Source organism: Panthera leo, chromosome A1, assembly GCF_018350215.1.
Source record: "Panthera leo isolate Ple1 chromosome A1, P.leo_Ple1_pat1.1, whole genome shotgun sequence".
NCBI lineage: Eukaryota > Metazoa > Chordata > Mammalia > Carnivora > Felidae > Panthera > Panthera leo.
In genome coordinates, this window is record NC_056679.1 from 95332688 (window position 1) to 95353333 (window position 20646).

Here is a 20646-nt window from a genome sequence, read left to right on the forward strand (position 1 = left end):
ACATATCAGTGAAGTGAAGACAATACGCAATAGGAAACTACACAAAACCTATCAACAAGTGATTTGGAAGAGTAAATTCAGATGATCAAAAAACAGATGAGAATATTCTAAACGTTGCTAATAATGTTGAGATTTGAATTCAAATGATATATGATTTTTCATGTTTTATCTATTATATTTATAATCATTTCATCACTGATAAGGGTGGTGGGGTTATAGGAAAATGAGAATTTCCATGTACTTTTTTTTTTTTAATGTTTATTTATTATTGAGACACAGAGTGTGAGCAGCGGAGGGGTAGAGAGAGGAGGAGACACCGAATCTGAAGCAGGCTGCAGGCTCCGAGCTGTCAGCACAGAGCCCGACGCAGGGCTCGAACTCAGAAACTGCGAGATCATGACCTGAGCTGAAGTCGGTCACCCAACCAACTGAGCCACCCAGGCGCCCCTCCATGTACTTCTGTGCGTATAAACTACTACATTTTGGAAGGCAATTTGAGAGTATTCATCACATTTAAAAATATTTCTATTTTTTGATAGAAAAACACTACTTCAAGGATTTATTATGTTGAAGCTTTACTGACAAGTTGCAAGGGCCAACTGGATGCCTCAGACGCCTTTTGTATTCTTGGACTTGAAGTCTACGTACCCCAGGATCCATCTACTGGGTGGATCCCCTTCCAGTTTTTGTTTTTTTTTATGGGTCAGATGACTACCCTACATCCCTTTAGATGATTCTATAACTCCGTGGTCCCTAGAATGTTTTGCTTTAGTAAAATGTTTTCCTCTTACCTGTTATTATTCCCTTGTATATGGTTTCTTAGAACAAAACCCTCTACTGTCTACGTCTAAAGATGTTTCTAGCGTTAAAAACTAAGCCCCAGGGGAGGCACCTGGGCGACTCATTCAGTTGAGCGTCTGACCTCAGCTCAGGTCTTGATCTCACAGTTCATGAATCGAGTCCCACATCGAGCTCTGTGCTGACAGCTCAGGGCCTGGAGCCTGCGACGGATCCTGTGTCTCCCTCTGGCTGCCCCTTCCCTGCTCATGCTCTGTCTCTGTGTCTCAAAGATGAATAAACGTTAACAATTTTTTTTAAACAAAATAAATTTATTTATTTATTTTGGGAAAGAGAAAGAGAGGGGAGGGTGAGGCAGAGAACGCGAGAGAGTATCCAAAGCAGGCTTTGTGCCGTCACGAACTCAAGAATCCTGAGATCATGACTTGAGCTGAAATCAAGAGGTGGACACTTACCCGACTGAGCCACCCAGGCGCCCCTTCCGGTTATTATTAACCCCCTGGTCTGAATATATGTAACCATTGTATTTCACATGTTTTAAAATGCAGAATTTTTTTCTTCATTTAGCACCCTCGGAACCATGACACAGGTTAAAATCGATGGCGTATTACAGTTGGCAGCGTTTTTTCTTTCTCAGGACATAAGGTAATAGTGCATCTTATAACCAATGATATTTTAGTTTCAGTAAAATTCACTTGTTATAGGGGAGCCTGGGGGGCTCACTCGGTTAAGCGTCCGACTTCGGCTCAGGTCATGATCTCACAGTTTGTGGGTTCGAGCCCCGCATCGGGCTCTGTGCTGACAGCTCAGAGCCTGGAGCCTCCTTCGGATTCTGTGTCTCCCTCTCTCTCTGCTCCGCCCCCACTCATGCTCTGTCTCTCTTTCAAAAATAAATAAACATTAAAAAAATTAAGAAAAATTCACTTGTTATAGTTTAATGAAATTATCAATCCAGTGTTATTTTGCTAACAAGATCCATCACGCAGAGCTACATTAGAAAGCTCTCTATTATGGTTACTTATTTATTATTCATTATTAGTATTAACTTCTCTTTCATCTGTTACTTCATCAGTGTTTTAGGAGATTTTTCTTCGTCCAAAAGCTGGTTTTTACCAAGAATAGGTGTTTGCCACTTGAGAATCCACTTTGGGATTATTCATGATCCTGAGATGAAACTAAAGCTCGGGTCTTTGCTTGATTTAGCATTATTTTATTTATTTACTTATTTTTTAAGTTTAAATTTTTTTTTTTAACGTTTATTTTTGAGACAGAGAGAGACAGAGCATGAACAGGGGAGGGTCAGAGAGAGAGGGAGACACAGAATCTGAAACAGGCTCCAGGATCTGAGCTGTTAGCACAGAGCCCGACGCAGGGCTCGCACTCACGAGCCTTGAGATCATGACCCGAGTCAAAGTTGGGCGCTGAACCGCCTGAGCCACCCAGGTGCCCCACATTATTGTATTTAGATCGTGGCTTCAATTTCTCTCTTTCTCTTGTTCCTCCCAACTGTTAACTCCCTTCCTCTGGAAAGATTGCTGGGAACTCAGAGTCAGATAAAGTGTTTCAATATTGGCTAAGTCCAGGTTAGGCTACTTAGTAGCTAAGTAGAATGGGCAGGTAATTGAAATTTCCCAGCCTCAGTGTTCTCATTTGTAAAAGCCTGTCCGCTGCCGTGTTCTCGCGAACAGCAGCTAAGGTGATAATGCACGTGGAAGTGCTTGCTAAACTCTAAAACTACGAAATTTCGGGGGATTATTAATAGTCTCAGAGGGCACCTTCCATAATAGCTAGTTTTAACTACTTCCCTGAGCAATGACGCAAGGCACCCCCACATAGCAAGTTAATCTGGGATGAGTTCTTTTATTCCTGCTGTAGCTCATTATTGTGTCTTCTCATGCCTGATGGTACCTGCTTTCGTGTTCAGATAGCCTTAAGAAAAGTGGAGTTACATCAAGGTTATATCATGAGCCTCTGAGAAATTCAGGGGAAATTTACCTCCTTCATAAACCAGGTTGCTTTATCTTCAACAGATCGATAGTTTCCCCTGCATGCAGCATTCACTCTATGCATATTTCTCAAGTGCACATTCCGCTTCTGTAATCTCGTCATCTATCTGCAACCACAGGATCAAGTACAAATTGCTAACCAACGCGGGGCTCTGTTCACTACAATATGCTGTGAACAATGGAACTGTACGTCGGGAAGAGACTTGAAGTGAATCCCTTTGCCCTAACGGGTAATCACATGCGACACATCTAAGACAAATGATAATTTAGTCTATTCTTAAAGACCTCCCGAGGTGATTTTCCAACCCCTCTGAGGAACACATTCCAATATTTAGCCAATGTTGCTGCCTCTAAATCCTTCTTTGTGCCTCAGTGAGATTTCTCATGCCACAGAGTGACTGTTTTCTTACTGTTGGTTCACCTCAGCGAGAGGAGGTATGACTGATGACATACCAACTATTTGAGCCTGTCACCAACTTTCTACAACTGCGTTCGTAAAGAGCTCCTTGCCTACGAGGTGACACCAAACTCCTCAGCTTGCCATATAAGACCGGTCAGAATCTGCTACTGGTTGTATTTAGAGCATCTATTCCCGACATGTCCCTTCATCCATTTGTTAGTGACTTTGCCAGAGTTCTTTGTGAATCTAAGAATTCCACGCTCTTTAATGTCTCTTGGTTTTGCACATCGCACAATGTCTTGGAATATCTCTCCTTCTTCTTTTCCTCATTGACTTTTACTTTTATTTCAACATCCGGCTCAAATATTACCTCTTCTGAGAAGACTTCTCTCAGCCTCCAGAGCAGGTGGTGACATTTGCCCTCTTGCCAAACTTTTACAGTTTTTGATGATTTCAGATGATGTTGCTTCTTGATTGTTTGCGCGCTGTTCCTCACTTCTCACTAGACTGTGAGGATTGAAGGCTGGGGATGAGCCATCTTCACATAGTCTTTGTGCACAATAGCTGACATATAGTAGGTGATCAATAAATGAATGGAAGGAAGGAGGGAAGGAAGGAAGGAAGGAAGGAAGGAAAAATGGCAAGAAGGAGGGAGGGAAAAATGGGAGGAAAGAAGGAAGGAAGGAAGGAAGGAAGGAAGGATGGAGGGAGGGAAGGAAGGGACACAGTACTCTCCTGTGATCCAGAGAGCCAGAAGGCTTTCTTTGCCATATATTAGAGGAGGAATGGGAATACAAAAAACATGAAAGATGGGGGGTGGGGGGCAGGAGGGGCGCCTGGGTGGCTCATTCGGTTATGTGTCTGACGTCGGCCCAGGTCATGATCTCATGGCTTGTGAGTTCGAGCCCCACACTGGACTCTGTGCTGACAGCTCAGAGCCTGGAACCTGCTTTGGAATCTGTGTCTCCCTCTCTTTCTGCCTCCCCCCCCCCCCACCACTTGTACTCTGTCTCTCTCTCTCTCTCTCTCAAAAATAAATAAACATTTTTAAAAGTTTAAAGAAAAACACGGAAGACCTGTCAAAGGCATTGACATGCTTAAATATCTGTCAAGTTTATCCTAATTTACTTTAGCATCTTCAGAAATTGTTGAAGGACAATGGCAAGAATGTTTATCTCTTCAAGAGACATCTCGATAGGTCCCCATTTGCCATGCCTAATGTGAAAAAACATTACTAAGCCAGAAAGTCAAGCACTGATGTTTTATTGTCAGAGTGCTTTTTCCATTAGCTGTTCAGTACCCAGCAGCAGGATATTTGACAAAAGCATATGGATGTTGGCAACCAGTGGTATATGAGATGCTCACCATTAAAAATGCTCAGGCAGGGGCGCCTGGGTGGCGCAGTCGGTTAAGCGTCCGACTTCAGCCAGGTCACGATCTCGCGGTCCGTGAGTTCGAGCCCCGCGTCAGGCTCCGGGCTGATGGCTCGGAGCCTGGAGCCTGTTTCTGATTCTGTGTCTCCCTCTCTCTCTGACCCTCCCCCATTCATGCTCTGTCTCTCTCTGTCCCAAAAAAAATAAATAAAAAACGTTGAAAAAAAAAAAAAAAAAAAAATGCTCAGGCAGCCTACCGGTACCGTTACAGGCTCTGCTGGCCAGAGCTGAAAGCCTGAAGTTCTGTTTATACAAAATGCACGGACCCTGGCATAGAATATTGCGATATAAATAACCTGTACCGCATTATGAGGTTGTCTTGATCTTATTAACGCATCAAAAATATAACGTCCCAATAAGGGCGTCCTAGGGAAGACGAAGTGACTCAGAGCTGGGAAGGAACCCGAGATTGTATTGTCTTGTTTGTTACCAGTGTAGGGGCCAATTCTTTCTTTATTTTAATGTTTCTTTTTGAGAGAGAGAGAGAGAGAGGGAGAGAGAGAGAAAGCAAGTGGGGAAGGAGCAGAGAGAGAGGGGGACAGAGGATTTAAAGTGGGCTCTGTGCTGACAATAGAGAACTAGCTGTGGGGCACGAACTCAGGAACCTTGAGACCATAACCGGAGCCAAAGTCTGCTGCTTAACTGACTGAGCCACCCAGGCACCCCAGGCCCATTCTTTAAGCTGCCCTTCCCAAACTCTTGCAATTTGGTGTTCTCTCAGAATCTTCTCTTTATTATATACCAGTTGCTACTATTTCTAGATGGTTTTAAAATCTTCCTGTATCCTGCCTGCCTCTAAAAGGGATATGTTTTTGATGCCGTTTAGTTGCAGTTAAGGGGGAGAAAAAGCAAAAAAAAAAAAAAAAAAAAAAAAACAAAAACAAAAACAAAGGACTTGTGTAATTTACACACTGGAAAAATCTACTCCCTGTCTCCACCCTGTTACCGTGGCTTTTGGTGGCGTGAATTAGATGCCTGTGGGATGCCCCTCTCTGGACCCGTGCATCAACACCCAAGACATCTGTTGGGACTCAGATTCTTAATTAAAGGAAGGGAAGAGAAAAGATGAGATATAGGTCTTTGTAGTAATGGAGGGTATACAGTTTCTTGTATGCAGACCTTTCAGATAACCTGGCAACAGTTTTTTTTTTTTTTCCTTCTAAAATTGGCTTCTAAGGAGTTAAATAGAGACTGCTTTCAGCTCTCTAGGATACATGTCTTTATTTTTAGGAACTGTTTGCATTGCTTATTTTCCCTTTGTGAGCAGTATTACTCTATCCAATTCTCTAATGATGTTGCTAGTAAAGTTCAGTTATTGATTTCATGCATGAATTGTGACACGGGCTGTCATATCTGTATTTTGGAGTGGTTAAGGGTCTTGGGTTTAAAGTCCTGGATTTGCCCTGTTGTATGACCTCAGGAAAAGTGTTCAAACTCTTTAAACTTGATATTCTTTTTTTAAAAAGTTTATTTGTTTATTTTGAGAGAGAGGGAGAGAGAGAGCAGGGGAGGGGCAGAGAGAGAGGGAGAGAGAGAGAGAGAATTCCAAGCAGGCTCTGCACTTTCAGCATGGAGCCCGATGCTAGAACTCAGGAACTGTGAGATCATGACTGAGCCAGACTGTGTCCGGTTATGTATATGTGAATATACATACATATATCCATACGCTTGACTGTTATCATTGTTTTTAGATCCTGGGAATAGCACACAGGTTGTAAGTCAAAGGTATAGTATAGGACCTAACTCTGCTTCTGTCAACTTGGTTCCCCCAGCAGAAAACTGTATATGTGTATATCATCTTTCCAGGCAATTCTGATATACAAACAAGCTTGAGAACCATTGGTCTAGAACATTTTCAGCTATTAAACATAGTTGGTTTTAACAAGCGAAGATACTCTCCTACATTTGCAGGTTTCTGGAGAACTTGAGTCTGGAAACGTTTTCATTAGGCTATTTTAAATACGTCTCATTGTCACTAAATTGTTTCTTAAATTGTCTTTGTAAATCATCCATGGTACAGATGAGCGATGAGACTCTTTGTCATGAAATTATATCACATGTGGGCATTTTTGTATGCCTGTGTACCTCTTTCCTGTGTGGATTTCTTTTTAAATATATATTTTATAAAGTTTATTTACTTACTTAGAGAGGGAGAGAGAGAGAGTGAGCCTGCGTGCACGAGTGGAGGAGGGGCAGAGAGAGAGGGAGAGAGTGAGAATCCCAGGCAGGCTCCACTCTGTCAGTGCAGAGTCTGATGCAGGGCTGCATCTCATGAACCATGAGATCATGACCTGAGCTGAAATCAAGGGTCAGACGCTTAACCGACTGAGCCACCCAGGTGCCCCTTGACTGTGTGGAATTCAATTTGAGTCATAGAGAATGCCTTATAATGTTTGTTTATCTACATCAAAGTGGAATGGATATACAGTATCTTACTGAGACTGACAGGGAAGCAAAACAAACCAGAAAAAGTTTCTAGTGGAGGGACTACAAATGGGAATTAATGACAGTTTACACATTATTGCTAAATGAGATTGTGTAAAACATCACAAATATTCCCAGGCTTAATTTGTTGCCTTGATTGATTGACATGGGACCATATTTATGAAATCTGTCACAGATTCACTCATGAACGGACTTTGCCTCGCCTATTCCTTCTACCATGTTAGTGGACTCCATCGATTGTAACTGACAGAAACCCGGTTCAAACTACAATTTTTTGTGTGTATTCATTTTTCAGAGACAGAGACAAAGCATGAATGGGGGAAGGGCAGAGAGAGAAGGAGACACAGAATCCAAAGCAGGCTCCAGGCTCTGAGCTATCAGCACAGAGCTCGACGCGGGGTTCAAACTCATGGACCACAAGATCATGACTTGAGCTGAAGTCGGACGCTTAACCGACTGAGCCACCCAGGCACCCCCGACCTAAAATTTTAAAGCGGGAGAGATGAGGAATTAATCTGCTGACCTGTCTCTGGCATAGCTGGATACAGGGGGTCATATCAGGTCTTTAGGACTGGAGAGCTCCCTCTATCCCTCAGCCTTACTTTGCTCCCAGTTAGTTTCCTTCTCAAATAGACCCTTGACCCCATTGTTCTCAGCTATGCTGTCCCAGCAGAAAGAGCACTTTTTTTTCCCAAAATTGTTCCAGGAAAAGCCTCAGGTCTAGGTCACATCAAATGTGAGTTGGATGGCATACCTGATCCTGACCTAACCACCACCGCTAAGGAAGAGAAGACACTGACTCACAAACCTAAATAACATGCCAGTCCCCCCAGGGATGGAATCAAGCACATCCTGAAAACACAGAAGTTGGAGACAACTGATTGCCTCAAGGAACGTTGAGGGGCTGTAACCAGAAGAGGAAACGCACTGAGCTGTCAAAGAACCACAAATGTCCACTTTTACCTCATCAGGTCCTGAGTCCCTTAATTATGAAGCCTTCTACCTTGGAGATTTTCACCGAGATTTTGGAATCTTAGGAAGGGAAGATGAAGCTGAGATCTGTTCTTTGGGAGAAACCCAGCAATTGTAGGAAAGGTGTGGCTCTGATTTTCCCCCAGCCTCTTGTTGTACCAATTTATACAATTCGTGTCTCTCTGTTTGCCAATGTGATGGGAAAGAGAGTTGAATTCATCGGAAGGCTTTTGCATTCTGCCGAAGCACCATATTTCATTATATAGTTATTTTTTTAATTTAAGGGAATGAATTAAACTTCCATATAAGCCCAGGGAGAGCAGGCCACAGGGAAGAGAATTGTTTTCCAAGAGCCTCTCTGCTCTGTACCAATAGGTCCATATTTAATAACATTCCATAAATTATATGTTATTGAGGGGTTAAACATGCTTTCAAGTAAGCACAGTCTGTCTCTTTGGTTTAGTCTACTTTGCTCAGGGACTCACCCTTCAGGACCCAATGCACTTCCCTGAGTGTCCTAACTGGTGGCATTCTTTTTTTTTTTTTTTTTTGAGAGAGAGACAGAGCGTGAGTGGGGGAGGGGCAGAGAGAGGGAGACACAGACTCCGAAGCAGGCTCTAGGCTCTGAGCTGTCAGCACAGAGCCCCACGTGGGGCTCGAACTCACAGACCGCGAGATCACGACCTGAGCCGAAGTCAGACACTTCACCACCTGAGCCACCCAGGCTCCCCTAACAGGTAGCATTCTGGACTTAGGGAGGATTCCCGATTTCATGCATTCACCTCCCCTCAATAGTGGAGATCCTTGATATGCAGTTAGCAGGATTTTAACTACTGTGCTTTGTAAAACTTCATGTATAAATTCATTAAAGTCCAAAACCAAGTAGACCATAATTCTCATTTGTGCTTCAGAGACTGTCGTCTCCGATGCAGCATGGCTCACCTTGCCAGCACCACTTGGCGTGGAAGGTGGCCAGCAATGTGGCACACCATCCTTGCTTGGTCAGAAATGATTCCCAGTAAAAAAAGAGAACCTTCATGATTGTCCTTCACGTGCACAGTCCTGTGCTCGATGCTGTGACTTAAGATGGATTAGATCGAAGACACAGCCTTTGCTCCCAAGGCTGTTAAGGAGGCAAGAATGGGCAATTTGTAGGAGACAAACAACAGACACTTCAAAGAGTAAACATGCAGTGTCCCTGGGAACATAGGTGAGTATAATCTTTCCGCAAGACAATTTATCAATATCTGCCAAAAATTTAAGTGCAAAATCTGCACACATTTGAAACCATGCCAGGAAAAAAAAAAAAAAAGAAAAAAAGAAAAAAATTAAAACAATAATCTCCGGCTTGGGGAAGCCATTTCTATGTGCCACATAAAGCCTTTAGCATCAGAGACCGGTAATTAGTCTATATAAAAATCCATGTTTCTGGGGGCGCCTGGGTGGCTCAGTCGGTTAAGCGGCCGACCTCGGCTAAGGTCATGATTTCGCGGTCCGTGAGTTCAAGCCCCGCATCGGCTCTGTGCTGACAGCTCAGAGCCAGGAGCCTGTTTCAGATTCTGTGTCTTCCTCTCTCTGACCCTCCCCCGTTCATGCTCTGTCTCTCTCTGTCTCAAAAAAAAAAAAAAAAAAAAAAAAAAAAATCTATGTTTCTGCACGACAAAAAAGTAAAGTCGAAGACAAACGGGAAGTTATAACTTAACAGTTCGTGCAAAGAGCTACTTTCCTTAGTGTACAAAAATCTCCTCCAAGTCAGTAAGGAGAACACCAAACCAATAGAACAAATAGACAAATATGAAAAGTCAGATCACAGCAAAGGAAATAGAAATTTCTTGTAATGTTTATTTTTGAGAGAGAGAGAGAGACAGAGAGAGACAGAGAGTGGGGGAGGGGCACAGAGAGAGGGAGACACAGAATCCGAATCAGGCTCCAGGCTCTGAGCTGTCAGCACGACGCAGGGCTTGAACTCACAAACTGTGAGATCGTGGTTGGAGCCGAAGTCAGAAGCTTAACCGACTGAGCCACGCAGGCGCCCCTATAAATGTTTTTTAAACATATTAAAATGATTATTTGCAAGATGAGGTACTCAAATTAATACCATAATGAAATACCATTTAATTTCTCAGTTTGGCAAAGTTCAAAAAGTTCCTTTATGCATTATGTGTATTCTGGTAAGGTGGGAGCGTGGGGACACAGTCAGGCCTATAAATTCCTGTTGGAATGTAATTTGGTAACAACCTCCATAGAAGGCAATCTGGCAGTAGTTACCATATTTTAAAATACAGCTACCTTTTGCCCCAATAGTTTTATTTCTAGAAATGTATCCTCCATTGGACATATGCGTCCTTTCGCCAAATGATGTGTCTGGAAGATTATTTATTGCAGCATTGTTTGAACTAGCAAAAAAACTCGGAATAATCTACAAATCCATTAAAAGGGGACTGGCTGAATTAAATTATGGCACACTCCTCTATAGAATGCTATTCAGCTGTAAAAAAGAATGAGAACCTCTTTATATCCTGATACATAGCCAAATAACCAAGATACATGGTTAAATGAGAAAAGGGGAGGTATAGAACATTCCATTTCTAGGGATATATAAAAAAGCAGGTAACAGACACAATGGAAACAGAATGGCTTTCAAACAGTGGTATTTAGGAAGCTTACTTTTTCGTAAATACACTTTTATACCTTTTAAAATATTTTTACAGTTTATTTATTTTTGAGAGAGAGAGAGAACAGGGGAGGGGCAGAAAGAGAGAGAATCCCAAACAGGGTCCACACTGTCAGCGTGGAGCTTGCTTCGGATCCTCTGTCCCCCTCCGCCCCACATGCTCATATGCTTTCTCTCTCGCTCTCTCTCAAAAACAAATAAAAACATTAAAAAAAAACAAAACTAAAACAGAAGCCAAAACAAGTTTCAGAAAAATATATACTATGTGCCCTTCATGGGAAAATTAAAAAATATATATATAAACAGTTTGAATAGGCATGGGACATCCATGTGTATGAAAAGACACACAAACAGTGACAGACTCTGGGCCTGTGCCCTGGGGGCTCTTGCTTTGCAATGTATCCCTTTATATACCTTATGAGTTTTAAATTCCCATGTCCAGATAATAATTACTTAGACGAAAAGGAGAACATAAACACAAGGACCAACATGTGGCTTTATTGGTTTCTGAACAGCTGAGTTGACCTTCTGGAGGGAGAGAACCATGCCAAGTGAAAATCAATGTTGAAGGAAAAGCCAAGCTCATAATGTGTAGAGCCCAAGTCCTAGAGGTACATCTTTAATTCCAAAATGGCCAAATAGACAGAAAAGGCAATCACAGATGATAGATGGCTTTACATTCTGAGCAATAATAAGCTTAGGTTTAAGACCTATTCGGCGATAACAATTTCCTTTCCATAAATGTTGCACTTTTTAAAAAAATATATCCTCCATGGAACTTGGCAGCTAAAAAAAAAGAAAGAAAAGTGTTGACTTTTCCGTGTTGCCCGTTATGCAACATTCTGAAATATTCAGAACACAAGAGATGCACGCCACAAGCACAATGACCTTAAAGAAAATTCTCGTGCAGATGTATCAGAATCTATGTCACATGGCAGATGTCCTTGGCCAGCGGGGGAGCCAACGGCTGGCTAAATGCCTCCTCCACAGTAGCTGGTCTAGGGATGTGCCTTAGCTTTCACTTTAAAGAGAAGAGTGAGAAAAAAGAAAATGGAGCACCTGGGCGGCTCAGTGGGTTAAGTGTCTGACTTTGGCTCCGGTCACAATCTCACGATTTATAGGTTTGAGTCCCACCTCCGCCTCCGTACTGACAGTGCGGAGCCTGCTTGAGATTCTCTCTCTCTCTCTCTCTCTCTCTCTCTCTCTCTCTCTCTCTCCCCCTCCCACACTCTGTCTCTCTCAAAAATAATTATTAAAAAAAAAATAAGAGTGAGGCATGTTATTCAGGGTCAGGTGGCAGGAACACTCCATTTGGGGAGAAACGCAGACATGGCGGGGAGTTCCTGCCTCCGGATGGGAAAACAGAATTCGGGCAACCCTTTGCTGCACATCCGCTGTCGTTTTGTCATTTGGGTAAAGTTCCTGTCAATCAGTAGCTGTTCTTGCTCCTTCTTCTGTAAGAGAACTGTCTATGTCTGGTGTTCCTATGCTGCATGAATTAGGGATACAATTTGCTCATTTAATGTCGACCGTTCCTCACCTTATCTGCTGTTTTCAATCAGGAATTTCTCTACTTGAGCCTCTCCTGTCCTTAGACCTGAGCTCATCTGCTTCCTTCTTGTTCTAAGATTGAGTCTAGCCACAAATCCCTTGATCTGCTTCCTTCTTGTTCTAAGATTGAGTCCAGCCACAAATCGCTTCATGTCTGAGGGTGCATGTGTGTGACCATCCTGCCCAACTTTCATTCTTGCTTGTTCTCCGGGCCCTGGAGAGCCATTCACTTCCTCTGGGTCAGTCCGTGCAGCTCAGATAGTGAGGATGGTGGCATTTCTGGACCCGGGGCCAGAAGCTGGGACCGGTACCCGTGAATGCCCCATTGCCTCTTGGCCACCATGATTGGTTTGCGACCAGTTGATCATAGCATCGTGAGTCCTGGGGTTGGAGAGAGAGAGCTTCTGGAACATGCTCTTTCCCACTGAACTTAAACTGAGCAGGATGTGAGCTGAATGGGCCACGCAGTGGACCCTGCGCAATCCCTGCACCTGGCCAGGCCCAAAGCCACACCTGCCCCGGACATTTTAGCTATAAAAGTCCCCGAAACCCAATTCCCTTCCCCCTACCCCCATCTCCTTGGGCTGGGTTGGGTTTTTAGTCATCTGCAAAAGAGAGAACGCTAACATACCTCCCAGGAGGAGGATGATATAACAAACCTGGATGGGTCTTTACTCTTTCCTGCACACCTTCATTTACGTTAGCTAATGTGTTCTCCCAACAACTCTATGCAATAGTCAGGACAGTTTATATTAACTTCCATTTATATTTGGGAGAACTGAGGCTCACGGAGGTTAAATGATTTGCTTAGGGTCATAGCGTGTAAGAAAGGGAACCTGTGACCGGCCCCTTGATTTGGGCATTGCTGGCCCGTAATCCCCGAGGCCCTTCCCCCACCTCTGAAGGCTGGCACTGGGGGGACCTGCAGACTTTGCCGGGAGGTGGAGGGGGTTGTCTGAGGCCCAGGGAGGAGCAGAAGAAGGAGACGTCCACTGAGTAAACGGGAAATAACCAGCTCCTCATCACAGAGGAGTGCCAGGGTAGAGTTTGCTGAAGTGTCCAAAAGAAGCCATAATTGGGGGAGCAGCGCACCCGGGGGCAAAGCCGAGGGCAGGGAGGCTGAGGGAAAGTGACCTTCCTTGGCCACAGAGTGGCCTTGGAGGAAGGAGACGAGGGAGAAAGCCCGGGTGGGAATCTTTCCCTCTCTGTGCTGCCACATTTGCTCCTGGTTCCTTCACGTTCTGGTTCTTTCTTTACCCCACGTCCCCACCTAGCTCATCTTTTCCCATGGCTCCTGTGCTCAGGACCGATACAGATACGATAGGAATGGAATAGGAATTATTTCCATGCCTGCCTCTCTCTCTCTCTCTCTTTTTTTTTTTTAAATTGGAGGATGGAAGGCATTTTATGTATTACAGAAAGATCACATTCCTGGATGAGGTTTGAAATATTCTCTCTACATTTATCACTGTCTTTGGGGCCCCAGGGATTCAGGACCTCAAACGCCAACCTAATTAAAACAGCTGGGTTCGAGAGCGAAGAGAAAGCCGTGCCAGTTAGCGTGTTGTGTAATTGAGGTCTCTATTTTTTTTGTTTTTTCATTTAAGGGATCACCCCCACCGCCTGCCCAAGCGATCACTGTCAGTTCAGGATTTCATGGGTTCCTGGGGAGTGGAGGGGTCATCGGTGAGCTCACTGCCCCCTCCCCCGCTGCACCTAACCTCTGCCAACCCCTCCACCAGCCCACGGTTTTTCTTCTTCAGGCCTTGGCAGGTCGTTTGTCAATGCTGATCTTAATCAGATCACTTTGTAATTGCAGAGGGACCGTCAGGATATTTTTGGTTGTCGTCTCCTAACAAAATGCAGATTGCGTGGCATGTATACATAGAATTACTCTGTAATTCAAAGCAAATTGACATTTAATTTCAATTTAATTACACAGGAATTACAGACATGACAGATACAGTCTAATTAGGAAGCAAAGTTATAAGAATCTGTTTATGGAACGAAAATCCATATCGTGTCACACTTTTAACAGAATCAAAATAATTCCCCTGCGTTTTCGTAGAGCGTATGTAATAGCACCAACAACCGTAACAACTAAAGCTACAGTTCTGGCCCATCTTACTATGTGTGCGTGCGTATATTTTTCTGCCCATTTAATGTCGATTACTCCGTGTGAGGCTGGTCTGCCCATTCCCATGGTGTTGGTGAGACACGCTCACAGTCAGAGAAGGTAGGAATGTGCCCAGCATCCCCCAGTTACAGCATGTGGTCAAAGGGAGGTTGTGAGTCAGTTCTGTAGACTCTCAGCCCCACACTCAGCACCCCTAAGGTCTCCTTGCCGTCCCGGGAGGCATGGGATAAAATTCCCACTTTGGCCTCCCCTCACTTGGGGTGTTGGTCTGGAAGCTGGAGCTTTTTCTTCTTCCTTCCTCTTGCTCTCTCTCTCCCTCCCTTCCTCCCCCACTTTCTTCTTCCTTGCACTCACCAAATGAGTCCCTCCTGGACCCCCATTCTTTCAGGTCCTGGGTGTTCAGTACTGAGGGAAGCCAACAGCGTTGTCGCCTCAATGCGGTTTCCTCTGCCCATTCCCGTCCCCTTCATCTAGGACAACTCGAGTGGCCTCATGTGCAGTGGACCCAAAGTGCTTACCTGCATGTGCCAGGACTTGTCAGGACACAACCGTGTTCGGAGGGACCAGAGCAGGTGAGGAAAGAGGCACAGAGCCCATTATGTGGTGGTTTCACCCTCATGAGAGTTTCACCCAGACCTAGGGTCTCCCCAGCTTTCTCTTCTCTTCCGGGGGGGGGGGGTCTTCCCTTTGAAGGAGGCTTTTGTTTGTTTGTTTTTGATTGTTTTTCTTCCTCTGATCCCTCCCCTTGTACAAACCAAATGACAATCTGGTCACTTCCCGGCTTCCCAAAACCCAGGTCCATCTACCTAATGGGACGGTAGAATTTTCTTTCTAGCTAATTAATTTTCTTTAGGCTAGTTTGCTTTGATCCTCCCTTATCTCCCCCCTCACCCATTGCTCATTTATTATGATAATCCCTTACCTGGATATAATATTTTATAGTTTGTAACAGACTTTCCCTTACACACTCTCATTTGATCCTTCAACACCAATCTGTAAAGAGGTCAAGTTAATATATTTTTTTAATTTTTAAAAATGTATTTTACAGAGAATGAGTGAGCAGGGGAGGAGAGAGAGAGAGAGAGAGAGAGAGAGAGAGAATCTCAAGCAGGCTCCATGGTCAGCACGGAGTCCGATATGGGACTTGATCTCACGACCCTGGGATCATGAACTGAGCTGAAATCAAAAGTTAGATGCTCAGCTGACCGAGTCATCCAGGTGGCCCCAGTGAATATTTTTATTATATCTCCTTTATAGGTGGAGAGATCAATAACCAGACGTTCATCACCTCCCATGGCTTATCAGTAGGAGTATTGGCCTCAGACTCAACTCTTCTGAGATTGATGCCAATTTTGCTCTCAGGACATTAGCTTCTTGTCTTTCATTGAAGACCCTTTTTGTTTTTCTTCCTGTTACCCCAAATGTCATTGTTAACAGGGGCACCCGGATGGCTCAGGCAATTAAGCATCTGACTCTTGATTTTGGCTCAGGTCATGATCTCACGGTTTGTGAGTTGGAGCCCCACGTTGGACTCTGTACTGACAGTGTAGAGCCTGCTTGGGATTCTCTTTCACTCTCTCTGTCTCTCTCAAAATAAATAAATAAACCTAAAAAACGTATCACCTATACAATCATTTATTTTAATTTTTAAAAACATTAAAAAATGTTTATTTTAAATGAGACTTTATATCACTACCTCAGTGGACAACTAGCATCACTTGATAGAAAGAGAAGGTAAACATTGGGGCACCTGGGTGGCTCAGTCAGTTAAGCATCTGACTTCAGCTCAGGTCGTGATCTCGTGGTTCATGAGTTCGAGCCTCACGTCGGGCTCTGTGCTGACAGTTCAGAGCCTGGAGCCTGCTTGGGATTCTGTGTCTCCTTCTTTCTCTGCGCTTTCCCTGTTCATGCTCTGTCCCTTTCTCTCAAAAATAGATAAACATTAAAAAAAATTAAAAAAAAGAAAGAGAAGGTAAACAATCCAAATACAGTAAAAATGAAGCGTCATCAGTAGATTGTGGCTGGCTACTGTTGCTTACCCAAGGTTCTTATCCTGATGCCAGCTCCTTATTGATAGTTAAACTTAGCCAGAGGGAGATGGGGTGTTAAATGTCTACTACCATTTAGTGGAGACTTTCTCCTTAATGTCACTGGAGGCACTGAAAAGGAATTGAAAATGAAAAGGAAAGCAGAGAACAGTTTTCTCACTGTGTATTCAACATTTTTTGATGTTCTGTGTCCTATTAAAAACACATGCCACCTTTCTGGCCTAACCATTCTATTTCACATGAACTCAACTCCGTATGAACTCAACATACCTACTCGGAATGCCCAGAAGGTCACATCCTGACTGTGGGGTGTCCTAAAAGGATGCTCCTGGGCACAGTTTTCTCTACCAGCTGGAGAAAGCCTATGCCTGGGGCCCGAGGCTTTCAGGGCATTGTTTCAGCCTGCTGTGGAGGTAGGTGGTGATTATTGTCTTCTAGATTTCTTTGAGGAATTGTACAAACTTGTGTATCTTTTTTTTTTTTTTTTTTTAATTTATTTTCAGAGAGACAGAGAGCACAAGCAGGTGAGGGGCAGAGCGAAGGAAAGACAGAATCCCAAGCAGGATTCATGCCATCAGCACAGGGCCCAATGCTGGGATTGAACTCATGAACCATGAGATCATGACCTGAGCTGAGATCCAGAGTCAGACTCTTAACCGACCGAGCCACCCAGGTGCCCCAGACTTGTGTATCTTATAGAGAAATGTACCTTATAGAAAACACATAGGCATAAGGAAAAGCAGGCTTCTCCAGTGTTCTGCAAACCTTGGGGGGATTACTTAACCTCCCCACACTTAGATTTCAGCTTCCTGTCAGTCAGAAGGCTGTGGTTCAGATTTTGTTTGCTTATAGAAGATAGAGGCTCCCCATGCTGAGAAATGGAGCATTTTGAGAAGGACATCAAGTATCGCCTTGAAAACACATCTTGAGGGGCGCCTGGGTGGCTCAGTTGGTTAAGCACCCGACTTCGGCTCAGGTCATGATCTCGCGGTCCGTGAGTTCGAGCCCCGCGTCGGGCTCTGTGCTGGCAGCTCAGAGCCTGGAGCCTGTTTCAGATTCTGTGTCTCCCTCTCTCTCTGACCCTCCCCCATTCATGCTCTGTCTCTCTCTGTCTCAAAAATAAATAAACGTTAAAAAAAATTAAAAAAAAAAAAAAGAAAACATCTTGATGAAACGCAAATGACGATCTAAATGAATCAAACCCAATGGATTAATGACATCATTAACATATCAATCATTAAAAAGTGGATTTGATAAAAAAAATCAAATAGAACTGCTCCTGTACATAGGTCAGAAATTCATACATAATGCTGCTTAATTTTTTAAAAATATTTATTTTTGAAAGAGACAGAGCGCACAGGGGAGGGGCAGAGAGAGAGGGAGACGCAGAATCCAAAGCAGGCTCTGGGCTCCAGGCTCCAAGCTGTCACCATAGAGCCCGATGCGGGGCTTGAACCCACGAACTGCGAGATCACGAGCTGGACCGAAGTCAAATGCTTAACCGACTGAGCCCGCCCTACCCACCCCCCCCGCCCCCGGTACCCCCATAATGCTGCTTTAAATTGTTTCCAGAACAAAGCAGATATAAGTAAACAATAACGATAAAATAACGATAATCTTGTCCCTTAGTGTAATTTCACATGTTAACGTAAAGAGAAGGACACAAGAAAAGATGCTTCCGTTTGCTTGGTGAACCCAGTCTGAACACAAGCAGAGAGTGGCACGTAGGTAATACATGGCCACAGTCGCGGTTCCTGGGATCCTTAACTCCTCGCTCAATTGCTTTCTTAACCTCATGAAAATAAAATCTGGGAGGAAGCAAATCACTTCTAAACACACACAGAGAATTCATCTTCCATGTGCAGGAGAGAGAAATCAAAGAACGCCCTGCTGTCCCTTTGCTTTTCGTCAGTTTGAAAAGAACGTACACAAAAAACAAATCTGAACATGCAAAGGGGTTACCTCATCAAAAAGGAGATCAGAAGCAATGAGAGAGACTCTCTGCAAAGTACAGGGCGGCGGAGGACCGGGGACTCCGCAAAGAGACAGTTTGTCATGAGGCGGTGCGGATGGGAGCAAGCAAATGAGAACACGTTTGCAGAGGGTAGGAGGTTATTGACCAGGTCGCGTACTCCCCGAGTCTGGGATTAGGAGGTAAGTCTACCCTTCTGCCCTGTGCCAGGAGGTGAGGGACCTTCTCTTTCCACTGAGGTCTCATGCTGAAGGGTCAGCCTTTTTGCGAATTGGCGGTAGTGGGCACTCGGAAAGCTCCCTGTGGTGGCTCCATTATAAGCAAAACTGTCAAGCGTGTTTTTATTGTATCTCAGTAACCCTTCTCCCTTGGCAGCCTCCCCTTCTGAGTCTCGCTTTACTGCTTTGCTTACTCCAAAGAGAAGATGCCCCGTTCTCTCTGGATCTGAGCCTGTCGCCTCCCTGTGGCTCAGCCCTCAACAGGAAATATCCAATGCCACGTCCTGGGCGGAAGGGACTTAGAGTTCAGCCGGATGATGACCTGAGACACCTGCCTTCACGTAGGCGGTGGGTGTCCTCGGGAGGGAGTACGGGAGCCGGTCGTGCGCAGGGGAGCCAATGCTCTGTCTAGAGCGGTCAAGCTGAAGGCACTGCTGACCTCAGAGCCTGCACAGGAAAACACTTCTGTGGGGACGCTTCTACCAGCTTCCACCAGCTCCCAGTTTGAACCCTTGCCAGGTCTGATAAAGAATCTGAGAAAGGCAGTGGAATTAAGGTTTTAATGAATATAACTTATGCAGTGTGCTGCCTGTCCTCTCCCAGCTCCCACGCCCACCCCTCACCCCTGCAACGAAAAGGATTTGCACTCCGAAGAGGCAGCCAGTCATCTGAAGTTGAACTAATGTGTGGTGGGCAGCGCCCGGGTGGCTCAGTTGGTTAAGCCTATGGCCTTTGATTTTGTCTCAGGTCACGATTCCAGAGTCGTGGGATCGAGCCCCGTGTCGGGCTCCATGCTGAGCGTGGAGCCTGTTTAGGATTCTCTCTCTCCCCGGCTCATGCGTGTTCTCGCTCTCAAATTATAATAATAATAGTAATAATGTGTGGTGGAAATATTCAGGAGAGAAAGGCAGGTTGTAAAAAAGGCACCTTTCAGGTCACCCACCATGGAAAGCAAAGTCACGGAACCGACCCTGAAGTGACACCTTCATTCCCTGCACTTGTACGGTGGCCGGTGCTCATGGCACCTTTGCTCGCTGATCCCAGAATAACCAGCCCCAGGGCACATTCTGAGCACCGCACTTCTGGTCATCGCACTGATGGCTGGGATTGACAGGGAGTCAAGGCCGGCGGAGAGGCGGTTCCTGGGTAGTCACTGCAGGTGCTGTTGGAGGCTGGGTGAAGGAGGTCCTCGCAGGTTCCCTCCAGAATCCCTCAGAAGGCCTTGATAATTCGGGGCACCCGGGTAGCTCAGTCAGTTGAGCGTATGATTTCGGCTCAGGTCAAGATCTCATGGTTTGTGAATGCTAGCCCTGCGTGGTGCTCACTGCTGTCAGCAGTGTCTCCCTCTCTCTCTGCCTCTCCCTCCTTTGTGCTCTCTCTCCCCCCAAAACAATAAATTAAGAAGAGGAAGAGTGAGAAGAAGGAGGAGGAGGAGGAGGAGAAGGCAGCCTTGAACTTTCCAGCACCACCATGGGAGTCTTCTGTTAAGAAATCTCTTACACTGGAGGCCATGTTGCCAATGGCCCCCATTGTTGTGAAACCTTGGTCAAATTGCCCAACTCCTCCAGACCTTGATTTTTTTTTTTCTTTTGCTGTTAAATAGATCAGAAAAGAGGATTGTTAAGCTCCTATCAGGGTTGTGGGGAGGCTTAAAATGAGATGCTGTATGTAAAGGGGTTGGGCAAAGTCCACAACACTTCACACATGCACAGTTATTTCTCTCTGGCTATTTCCAGATGTCAGGTCAGATGCCGTGGAAAATTGGAAAAGCCTATTCTTGCGAATTCCTAGTCTCCTCCTGAATCCAATGGAAAAACAGCAGGCCAATTTTAAACCTATGTATTTCCGATAGTGGAGATTTTTTAAATGTCAGAATGAAAATTTGACTTAACTCCAGCACTTGATGGAAATAAAATGAAGTCTGCAAGCACGTTAAATGCTTAACCTATCATTTTCTTGCTCTTGGGAAATATATATTAAAGAAAGAAACCC

General features: G+C 44.6%; 1 long non-coding RNA gene across 1 annotated transcript; it reads left to right on the forward strand.

Annotated features, from left to right (window-relative positions):
- The first annotated feature begins 1382 nt into the window (after positions 1-1382).
- LOC122200130 lies at positions 1383-18163 on the forward strand. Its single transcript, XR_006193728.1, has 3 exons — positions 1383-1443; positions 14891-14988; positions 18094-18163. It is a non-coding gene; the product is annotated as an uncharacterized LOC122200130 (long non-coding RNA).
- Positions 18164-20646: the final 2483 nt, after the last annotated feature.